Raw genomic sequence first — 11,483 nt, forward strand, 5'->3', positions numbered from 1 at the left:
CTGATGACCCTGTGGGGTGGTGTGAAGCATGGTCAGGAAAGGAGCGCGGTCACCATGGAGACCTGAGAACTGCCAGTGGGGAGCCTGGACCACTGGGAAGCCGTGGACAGAGGGAGGCGCAGGATGAGACCCCAGGAGATCGCACAGGAGGAAAGGTGGGGTGCGCGGGTTCCATGCTCTGGAAGCGCTCAGACTTTTTTCAGGTTCTGTGTCATGCGGGCTTGTGGGGGGAACCTAGTAACTGAGGGTGTAAGCCTGGGTGTGCTTGAGCTGTGACCGCCATGCGGCAGGCTCCACGGTGCTGCTGGTGAGGAGAAAGTATTCACCGGACACTTGTTAAAAATGGTAGGAAAGAATTTATTCAAGGCTAGTGCCAAAAGGGAGAGAGATCGGACTCCACTCCAGATACAGCAAAGACATCTGAGGGTTCTTGGCCACCGGGCAGAGTATGCGGCTCTGTGGATGGAGAGGTACCAAGAGGAGCTTGGTCAGGTATCGAGCACCAGGATTCTTGCTTCAGGTCAGCCAAGGACTTGGACATCAGGGGTGGGGGATGAGGAATTCTAAGAAGAGCCAAGATAAAATGGAACAAGAACAAGAAGTGTACATTGCCCTCCGAGGTGTTAAGGCTTCTTATAAACTTATGGACAGTCATCTGACAGGGTAAAATTGGAGGCCGAGAAACAAACCCAAACAGGTCAATGTGTAGGGCCTTAGCACCTAGAGAGAAGGCCTTACACATTGGGAGGAGAGGCAGAGAAAACTGTCCACCTGGATAACACTGGCTCACAGAACAAGGGAATCCCCCTGGTGTCCCTTGGACGGTGCACTGGGTCTGGTGTCCCAGCCAGCGGGGCCTTTGAGCACAGGTCACTGGCGGGGAAGAAAAGCGGGCAGGGGGATCCAGATGAGAGGAGCAGTGCAGCAACTTGGGGCAAGGATGCAGATACCAAAGCTGGGCCTGTCTGACAGGGAGCTCAGGAGGGATTCAGCTGCTGCTCTGGGAGGTGGCAGGAGGTAGGGGGAGATACCCCGACCCTGGCTCCTGAAGCACCCCTCCCCTCCCTTCCTACTTTGGTCCCGCACAGCGCCCCTCATTCAATCCTGCCTTGGCCTACCTGTGCCCCACATAGACCCCGATGCTTCCCTCCCCATTGCCTGACCTCGAGCCTCGCTGCCTGCCTTTGACCATCCCCAGCATCCCCATCCTCCCTTGACCTACCTGCACCTGGGGTTCCATCCTGCTTCCCTGCTGGGGACTGGCCTTCTTGGATATGTGCATCTCCTGGCAGGCTCTGGAGCCCTGAAGTACCTGAAATAACCGTAAGTTAAGGAAAAGAATAAAGTTCAATGATAAAGAAAATTTCTATAATTTTATTCATTGACTAAAGTTTTTTACATTAAGATATAAAATATGCATATCTGTGTGCATATGCATGAATATATTTGGGGTATTTTTGTAACAAAATTACATATTAACATTTTATTTCTTTAAAAAATTTAAGCATTCTGGCAAAATGTTAGCATTTAAAAATCTTTCTTTTAAGAAATCAAATAATATGCAAATGCTTGAAGTTTCTTTTTCACCTTTCCTTTATCCCATTCCCTTCCTTCCATCCAAAGAGGTAACTGTTACCTGAAGTCAGTGTTGTTTTACTTTCCCAGCTGCTTTTTTTTTTCGCCAGTCCCGCGGCCGGGCGAGTGTGGGGCTCCAGCGAAAGCATGAGGGGCGGGTTCCTCTCCCGATCTCAAAAGATCTCCTAAAACGGCAGCGGCGTGGCCACCCTGCCGCTGCCTCACGCGGCCCACGAAGCATTCAAAGCGCCCGCACCGAGGTACCCGGCGCTCCCGATTGGCTGAGCCGGACCAGCGCCCCTGGGCGGGGCCGGCCCCCACGCAACGGCCGCGGGTCCCTCCCCGCTGCTGAGCATGCGCGCAATCCCCACAGGAAAGAGTCTGCGCACACCGCCGCCCGAACTCCGTCTCTCGCCGCGGCTCCATCCTCTGTCCGCGAAGGCTTGTCGGCTCCGCGGGACAGCAAGAGCTGCGGCCGGCAGGGGCTGTGCGGACCCAAGGCGGCTGCGGTGGCGCCGGCCTGTGGAAAATGCCAGCAGGCTGCGCTTCTGTTCGTTGCTCCCCGCTCCCCCACCCCGGAACCCCCTGCGACCGCCGGGGAACAGCCCGCCCACGCAGGGAGTACCGCAGCGAGACGCTTCGGCGGGAACGAGGCCGACGGCCGGCTGTGCCGTTTGCGCCCTTGAGGTGAGTACGGCGACGGCGGCGGGGCGCGGGGCGCCGGAAGGAGGGAGGATGCGGTGGTTGCCGCCCCGGGTCCCCGCGTACGGAGGGAGGCCCCCGGGCCTCTGCGGGGCGGGGAAGGCGGTCGCCGGCAGTCTGGGCGCCGGGGGCCACGGCTGGGGGCGCAGGGAGCACCCCGGAACCCTTGTCGCTCCCAACCCTGAGCACCCTGGAGCCTATGTTGCTCCCTATCCCTCCCCTGGCCCCAAAGCTGTGCCCCCTCCGCTTGGGCGCTCTGCTGACGGGCGCGGAAGCCTCCGTGGAGCTCGGGCCGCCGCCAAGCCCGCCCCGCGCCTGGACTCTCAGAGTCGCCCGCAGCCTGCCTGGCCAGAGCGGGCTGGTGCCCTTGCCTCCCGCTCCTGCCCAACTGATCTGACTCCTTTATAATTTGGAAATCTTCCATTCTCACAAGGTAGGTTCTTTTTCCATTATAGGAAATTATAACTCTCCTTTGACAATTTTGTTTTCTGGTACTTTCTTTGACGTGACAAAGGGATGATTTTATCCTTTGGAAAGTCTAAGCCAACCAAATGCATAGTGACATTTAGGTCCAAGGGCAAAACAATCGGTTTCTTCCTATCACCGATTATGCTGTGGACATGAAAAGCATAAAAGTTGCAAAGAGAGGCACCCTTCATTGCAGATCTTTAGGCTGCTTAGCGGCTCGTTTGGCTAGCATAGGAGTTACAGAGAAATAGGAAAGACATCGCCTAATGTGTTCTGAAAGGTGGCTTTTTGTACAACTGTATACTCTGCCCTTCAAATTCTTTCAGGTTGCTTTTATAAAATATAAAATTGAGCATGTAAATATATATATTTATGTATAATATATATTTTGTTGCATATAAATGTGTATATGTTGAATGGAACATGTCTATTATCCATTCAATATATCATCGCAATAAATGACCAGGAGAGAATTAGTTTCTGAAATAAAGATAGCCTATGAGTAGCTTTCTTTCTGGAATAAATGAAATAAGCTTTTCATCCTCAGTATATTTGCTTTGAAAATGGGCGTGACTTCCGCTTGTTCCCAGCTTCGCTGTTCCTTCTACCCCTCTGTGTCTCTCAGCGCCTGTCTTGTCTCTCTCTCTCTTTGTTTCTCTCTCCCTCTGCCTGTCTGTGTTTCAGTCTCTCTGTCTCTTTTCCTGGATGCATGTGCATATCTGTGTATTTACGTGTTTGTATCATTAGGGCCCAGGGCAGGTCACTTCTGAAAATGTCTTGATGACATACTGATTCTTTTCATGTTGCTGAAGTAAAACTTCTTTGCAAGTTGTGTGAGCACTTTGGTGGGGTCAGCTCTAAGGATCGGCACTGCCGGGGAAGGGCTGCTGCGCCTGTGGCCCTTTGATGTGTCCTGCACACTGTTTCCCTGGAGAGGAGTGTCTGTTCTCTCGTCCCTCCGGGGGATCTGCTGGGGCCTCTGCCTCCTCACGTTGTCACCAGGGCTGGCTGTCACCAGGCTAAAGACCTGCCAGCGTCATGGTGACCAGTGCTGTCTCCACAGTGTGTCCATCTGCCTGTGTCCTCCCCCGAGAGGTCGAGCACCTCTAAGGCACACTGGCCATCTGCTGTGCCTCTCGTTGGAACTGCCCGTGTGTGTTGTGTTTGTTTAGAGCACTGGGTTTCGAGAGGTTTTTGGACCCCAGGGATGTGTAGCCTTTCTCCAACGTTGGGTTCTGAGGAACGCATCTTACGGGTCGTGGAGTGTCTTTCTGGCTATATTTCTGGGCTTTTGCTGGTTTCTTGATTTGCTAGGTTTTGTTTTTTCCCCAGGAAGAGCTAAGCATCTCCCTTCTGTCTTGTGGCTTTGGTGTGACAGGGGGAAGAGCAGTACCTCTCCTGAGGTTATGCACAGTTACTGAAAGGGCTTCATTTTGCACATGACATCTTTAGCCCACCTGGATTTCCCTTTCAAATGATCAAAATGCGATTTCAAGTGAAAACAAAAGAAAACATCTCCAGCCCCCACTTAAGCCACAAGGGCAGGCATGCAAAGCCACCTTTCCTGTGGCTTCATTGACAGGGAACACCCAGGAGAGGTAAAGACACCCAGAGGGGAAGAGGACTCTGGGCTGTCAGGGGCTGGGGTGGTGGTGGGGAGTGCGTGCTCTGGATCCAGGGTTTTGCTTTGAAGAAAGGAATGGTGTGAGCCTGCGTGGTAGTGATGGTCGCACGGCATCGTGAAGGCACCTAGTGCTCCTGAATTGCACAATTTCAAAGGGACAAAGTCTATATTTTATTAAAAGTATCTTAAAAAGGCAAAATAAAGGATGCCATAACCGATATGAAACAAACAGAGGAAAGTGAAGAAAAACGAAACACAAATCACTCCAGGGGAATGGAAGTCTAGGTTGGGTGCTGGAGGGGATTCATAGTGGGATTTTTTAGAAGAAGGTGCAGGTGGGCACAGAGGGGGCTCAGCCCCAGTTGCATTTAAAGAGTAACCCACCTTCCTTTTTTCAGGTCTCTTAAGAAGACGTGGATCGCTTAAAAGGATTGGCAGTTACTGAAAATATGAGAGTCCCTTACTTTTTGTAGGACCATGGTCGATGCATGGAACACTTAGAGAAGATCATGGAAGTGAATGAACTGACCGATAGGGAACTGAGAGTTCTTATATATTAACTAGCATTCTTGCAAACTTAGCAAAGCTGTACCTCCATGTCTATTAGCAGTTAGGTGCAGTTAGCACCAGCAGATTTATAAAGAAGAATGACTGTTTACATGGGTTTTGTGAAGAATGATCTGCAGTCTTCAGCTGAATACTGAGGTTACGAACAAACCTTGTACTGTTTCCCTAAAATGTTTCTTTGTCTGCAGGGAAGTTACTTGTATCTTCATCTAAATCTCAGAGTCAGATGAAAATACTGCTGATGAGTGTTTTTGATGAATATTGAGGAATATTGGTCAAACTGAGTGAGAAGCTTCTGCCTGAGCAGTCAGCACTGGTCTCAGTGCCCCTGCCTGCGCACCAAGACCAGCTGTGACTAGAGATGGAATTCCACTGTTGCTCAAACTCCAAGGTTCTATTTTATTTAATAAATAATCGTAATTGTTCTTTGAAAAATTAGTTTGTGTTATGCCCCCAAAAGCTATATTTAAGATTTATTATTTCTCTTATATGTTAAGTACTATTAAAGGGAGGGAAAAGCAATTTGTAAAGTTTTTCCTAGTTTTTTATTTTATACGTTGTTTCACCTTATCAGTTTACAGGAACTAAGTAGAGAATTCCCTTGTTTAGTCCAGTTATCCTTTCACTCTTACCCCTTCAAAATTTTAACTAAGTTTTAGGGTCTTTCCTCCCTGTTCCTTTATACAAATGTTAAGTACAAGTTTCAGGGAAGTTTTTCTACATAAATTCAAATAACTGGGGAAAAGAAAACCTACTTACCTTCTTATTAATGAGCAACAAGCAGGGGATGATTCGTGCAGGAACTGGTGTTGACTGGGTGGCATTCACAGGAAACTTGACTGTGCTCTGAGAAACAGTCTCAGGCATTGCCATTTGATCAGCCAGCCTTGTGATATTGGCTCACAGTGTTTTTACAAAATCTTCATCAAGCCAATAATAACATTTTTTGAACTCCAGAAATGTGAATTCTGCTTTGCTACATTTCTGGCTAAAAAGCTCATACACCCAGCTTTATAATTTATCAGTTTCAATATATACTTGGGCATGTATACCTGGGATCAAGTAGTTTTCAAACAACTTATTTTAATGATCAGAAAGAATACCGATGTTAACACCCCATTCAAAATTGCTGCTGTAATTTCTACCCAAAGTCTGAGAGTTTATCTTTACCTCAATTCAGGCTTAAATATGGTGCTAACGCTGATGGATGCGTACTGCAAAGCCGAGTTCATGTTCATATTAGGAAATGATTTTGGGAACTCTTACAGTAAGACTAGGCTGTGATTTTTCTCTTTCACATATCTAGAAAGGCTTGCCTCAGAAAAGACTGATACACTTCAGCAAACAGGATATACTCTAACTGGCACCTGGTGGTTCATGCACAGCTGTGCATTGGGCCTTTGGCAATAGCAGGTCAGGCCCTTTGGAGCAGGGAAGGTGCCCACACCTGTGCCATGCTGGCTGGAGTGTGGCCTGCATGTCTCTGCAGAGCTAGGGGCACAGTGCCAGACACTGGAAAACCATTCTTGTTCCCTCAACCATTATTTCCTTGTAGCAAAGTCATCCAGCTTCAGCTTCGTGTAGTGTTTTCTGACTTCACCTTTAAACTTATCAAAGGTAATTGTGAAAACGGTGTCTTATTAACATACAAACAGAATAAATAAATAAATAAATAAATAAATAAATAAATACAAACAGAAATGGCAATATTTATCTCCTGTGACTTAAGCCCAAATGCTTATAAACAACATTTATAGGCAGTGACACTGCTCATCTTATGTTATGGTTTAAATAGAAAGGAAACTCACAGCAGCCTTAATTTCCTGTGGGTAGGATTATCTGCACTGCTCCTAGTCCCTGAATTTTCAAATGAATAGATATTCTCTGTTTATGTGATACGAAAAAGGAAAAGTTTTCTTGCCTTACTGCTTTGGTATAAAGACAAAAAGCATGAGCACTATCCAGACCAAAAAAAAAAATGACCTTAAGTCACATTGATCAAGGTATTCCTAAAGTTTGCAATGTACCAAAAATAGTCAAAGACTAGCAGAAATACTTAAAGAGCTCTAAGTTTTAAAATTTGAGATTGAAGATTTAATTAATGTTCATACTTTTTCAAGAAAGAGAATAAAGGTCAGTTTTGTTCCCCAAAATGAAAATTTTAAATAGAAAATCATAACAGCAGTGCTTAGGAAAATAGTTGGAGGTCATATTAGTTTTAATTATAATCATTAATTGCTGTAGGGTATTGATGATTGGGATCTCATGCATTTTGTCCACTGTAATTCTAACGTACAGTTGTATCACATACAAATTTTGATAAACTGGTAGGTTTTCACACCAGACAGATTCAAAGTAAAATTGTTTGCAAACATAAATCCATCATCTTCATTTCTTTATATTTTCACCTTTGTAAGTGTTTACAGTTTGTTATCATTTGTTTTATATATCTGAGCATTTTGTGTCTAGCTGTAACAGAAATAAAGAGCCCTGAGGTTCTCAAATGAACTATGTGGATATATACGCATGCAAACTTCTGTTTTGCCAGAACAATACTTTTATCGTGGTGTTTCTGGTTTTTTATTGTGGTTATTATTGAAAAGACGATGTTTGTCTTCTAGCGTTCTTATTTATAGGAGAGAGAAATATTCAACTTGCCACACTCTACCTTTCCCCTAATTAATTTAGCTTATATTCTCAAGTGGCATAGGGAAAATTCTGTCTTAATTTACTACCCTGTTTATTGAGTCAAGAGTCATGCAGAACCTCTTGAGGGCCAGGATCTGTGCTGAGTGTCAGAGGTCCTTTGATGAGGAAGACAACTGTGAGGAAGAGTGGCACAGACCCGGGTTACAGCACTGCCAGTCCCACACCCGGGAAGTGTCACCAAAAGACTGTAAACCACAGTGAATGGACCTGCTCATGTGTTTGAAGCACAGAGAGAAAGATCACTTGCAAAGTAGTGAATGTTCACAATGTTCTTTCTTTACTATATTTTGCAGGGCGCAGGTTCGGAGCCTGAGCAGCTTTAGCCCAGGGGAAGGAATAGACCGGGAACACAGTGGCTGGGGTTGTCAGAGGCCTGGAGGAAGCCGTTGAGGCTGTTAGCAAGTGCCCAAAAGAGTCAACACTTTATCTTTAATTGTCTTGGTCTTTGAATTCAAACCTTTATGGCACTTGTGAAAGCCTTGTTAGCTGGCTATGATTTCATTCATTTTTGTTCACTCTGATTCCAATGGCTGAAAGAATTAATATCTTGAAACTAATGCCACGATGTGGAATACCAACATTTGTTCACTAGCTTTAAGAATATGTGGAATTTCAAGTACTCAGAGTGAAAAGCATATGCAGAGGAAGCAACAGGGCGACCATCTGCAAGCCAGAGAGATGCCTAGAACAGATCCTCTCCCTTTAGGCCCTCAGGAAAAAAAATCAAACTTGCCAATACCTTGATTTTGAACTTCTAGCCTTCAGAACTGAAAAGAATTGTACCTAAAGAAAGAGGGCAAAGCAAGGAAATCTGATCACTAAGAAGAGACTACTGAATACTCATTTCGCCCCAGCCATCCATTTATCCTCAAAGACAACCAACTTCAGAAGTAACATCAACATGGCTGAGTAAGCCATCCCTCATTTGTGTCCCCCACCCCCAACAATTTGGCATCCACTTACAGACAAAAATGCCTTTGTGGGAGCTTTGTGAGCCAACACCATGTACCAAGCAATCTGGTAGGAATCTCATCCACCTGGGCATTGGGTAATAGACATACAGACCTAGGTCCCTGCTTGGACCCTGCAGTGGTCTGTGAACCAGCTCCAGTCCCACTCAGCTACACTCTGGAAACCCCTGGAAAGTTTTATCTTAGATAGTCACCATGGACAAGAAGGCTTTTGTGAAAGTCTGGGTTTCCAGTGGAGAATTTTCAGCGTGCCATTGAAGCAATAAAATTTAATGAGTTCAGATGCTTTGAAGAGGAGCAGTTTGATTTTACTCTCATCACCCCTCCCCTAAGGTGGCACAGTTCAGTATCAAGAGAGACTTCAACCTGTGATTTCTCCTGGAGGGGAAGGAAAGACTGAGTACCAAGCTTTTTCAACTATATTGGATGCTGCCAAAGAGACCCCTTTTTCTCATCCAGACTACTGAATCATGAGCTGCATGACCAGAGGGTGGAAGTTGCTAGAACAGCAGCAGACAGAACCTTTGGAGGGCATTGAAGGGTCACAGAGCCTACTGTTATGGTCCCATCAAGAAGCTAGCCCCACACCACTGGGGACACTTTACCGGTAGATCTCCTGACTGGCCCATGGAACCAGCAATGCCTCACCTACACAACACCCCCCCACACCCTGTGGCTGGCTCCTCTATGTGCTCCTGACAGCATCGAGAGGAAGCTTTGGCAGCTGGCTAGTGAGCATTGCAAACAAAGCCAGCCTGAATCTACAGGACAGGGAGAGACCACAGCGTAAGCTTTAGCCCCACTTTTTGGGAGGTGGAAGGGAGGGTGTCAGCACCCAGCCTTCTGCATTGCCGAATCAAGAGAAGGCATACCACAAGACAGCAAGAAGTGTGGAGCAGGCTTATCCATAACCGATCTGAGAAAGCCTCAGAATCTCTAGCCGGGCTTACTAAAATTACTTCTCTCCTGAAGCAGTTAGTAAACACTAGAGGAGGTGACTGCTACTTCAGATACAAAGACAACAAAGCAAAACATCAAGGAAATATGACCACAGGATTATGATAATCTTCTAGTAAATGATCCCAAAGTCATGGAGAGCTGTGATTTACCTGATAAAGAATTTAAATAAGTGTTTTTAACGTGTTGATCACCCACTGTGAATTGGGTGCCCCTGAGGAAACCCAACTGTCACCCAGATTTGGATGACCTGGCGATCAACGGAAACTCCGTGAGCTATAGGAATACACAAAGACAATTTGATGAAATCAGGAAAATACATGAACAAAATGAGCAGTTTAACAGAGATATTAAGGACCAGAAATTCTGAAGTAGAAAAATAAAATGAGGTGAAGAATATAATAGCATTCCTATCAGAACTGATCACACAGAATAAAGAATCTATGAGGTAGAAGATGGGAACTTTGAGATTATTCAGTCAGGAAAACAAAAAAGAATGATGAAAGCCTATAAGACCTATGGGATACAATCAAAAGAAACAACTTGCAAAGTATTAGCATTCCAGAGGGAGAAGGGGGCAGAAAGCTTATTTAAAGAAATAATGGCTGAGAAATTCCCAAATCTGAGGACAAATTTGGATATCCAAGTTCATCTATCATTCAAAGAGATCTTCTTCAAAATACGCTGTAATAAAACTATCAGAAATCAAAGACAAAGAATCTTAAAAGCAGCAAGAGAAAAGAAGTTTGTGAATTACAGGGGAACCCCTATACTGTAACTAGCAGACTCCTCAGCAGAAACTTCACAGGCCAGGAGAGAGCAGAATGGTAGTTTCAAAGTGCCGAGAGAAAATGGCCAACCAAGAACATTCTGCCTGACAAAGCTGTCCGTTAGAAATGAAGGAGAGAGAATTTCCCACACAAACAAAAGCTGAGGGAGTCCATCAGCACTAGATTTGCCTTCCAAGAAATGTTTCCAGGCACAATCCTCAAAGGGTATTTTTGGTAAGTTGATTATAGAGTTCTATTAGAAAATACACGAAAATGTTAAAAGCATATATATCCTTAACCCCACAATTGCACAGTATTTACACACATTCATCACATATACATTGTACACCTGTGCAAATATATATGTATAAGGAAATTCACTGCAGTATTGTAGTAAAAATAGAGTAGAAACAACCTTAAAATTCATTAGCAAGGACTAGTTAGATGACATTTATAAAACTAGCCTGTTTAAAAATAAAGTAGACCTGTAATTATTGATGCAGATTCTACATCACTATAGAACAATCTCCAAGATCTATTAAGTAAAAAGCATGTTTCAGGACAGTGTTTTTAGTCTTCTTTTTTTTTTTTAACAGGAATGGTATATGTTTGTACCTGTACACACATGTGTATACTCACTGAATATTTCTGGTGGGCTACACCAGACACTGGGAAGAGTGGTGACATCTGAAGGACTAGGACTCAGGAGTAAGGGACCCATTTTCACTCCATGCTCTTTTTATTTGAATGTTCTCTGCCATATACATATACTGTCTTTAAAATTTTCTTGCCTTTTTGAGTCCATGTTTATTTTAATCAGTGTGAGTGTTAGAATTCTAGGTTTACTCTTAATCATTGCATTTTGAAAATTTTTAAATTTCACATGAAAAAATAAAATGGCATAAAGTCTCCTTCCCACCCATGACTCCAATCCCTGCAGTTCTCCCCAACCAAAGACAACTGCTCTTTTCAGTTTCCTATATAACTTACCAATTTGTGCATACACAGGCAAACAAATATATATTCTCATCCATCCTTTTTCAGAAAACTAGATTGTTACATAAATCTCCATATATTGCTATTTCCACTTAGTTGCATACCTTAGAACCAAAATCACAAGCCACAAAAGGAAAAATAGAC

At 44.8% G+C, this 11,483-nt stretch overlaps 3 long non-coding RNA genes across 4 annotated transcripts; 2 read left to right on the plus strand and 1 right to left on the minus strand.

Annotated features, from left to right (window-relative positions):
• Positions 1–333: 333 nt before the first annotated feature.
• On the minus strand, positions 334–1,804 carry LOC140694961 (uncharacterized). Its single transcript, XR_012070617.1, has 3 exons — positions 1,637–1,804; positions 1,223–1,312; positions 334–563 (listed from the first exon to the last, which is right to left on the minus strand). It is a non-coding gene; the product is annotated as an uncharacterized lncRNA (long non-coding RNA).
• Positions 1,805–2,024: 220 nt separating this feature from the next.
• Positions 2,025–8,017, plus strand: LOC140694946 (uncharacterized). 2 transcript variants are annotated; one of them, XR_012070600.1, is made up of 3 exons: positions 2,025–2,262; positions 4,768–5,327; positions 7,939–8,017. It is a non-coding gene; the product is annotated as an uncharacterized lncRNA (long non-coding RNA). The 2 variants fall into 2 exon arrangements; XR_012070601.1 differs by lacking the exon at positions 7,939–8,017 and having other exon boundaries at positions 4,768–5,361.
• Positions 8,018–9,005: 988 nt separating this feature from the next.
• LOC140694950 (uncharacterized) lies at positions 9,006–11,142 on the plus strand. Its single transcript, XR_012070605.1, has 2 exons — positions 9,006–10,577; positions 10,940–11,142. It is a non-coding gene; the product is annotated as an uncharacterized lncRNA (long non-coding RNA).
• The last annotated feature ends 341 nt before the right edge of the window (positions 11,143–11,483 follow it).

The sequence above is a fragment of the Vicugna pacos genome, unplaced genomic scaffold, assembly GCF_048564905.1.
Source record: "Vicugna pacos unplaced genomic scaffold, VicPac4 scaffold_113, whole genome shotgun sequence".
Taxonomy (NCBI): Eukaryota; Metazoa; Chordata; class Mammalia; order Artiodactyla; family Camelidae; genus Vicugna; species Vicugna pacos.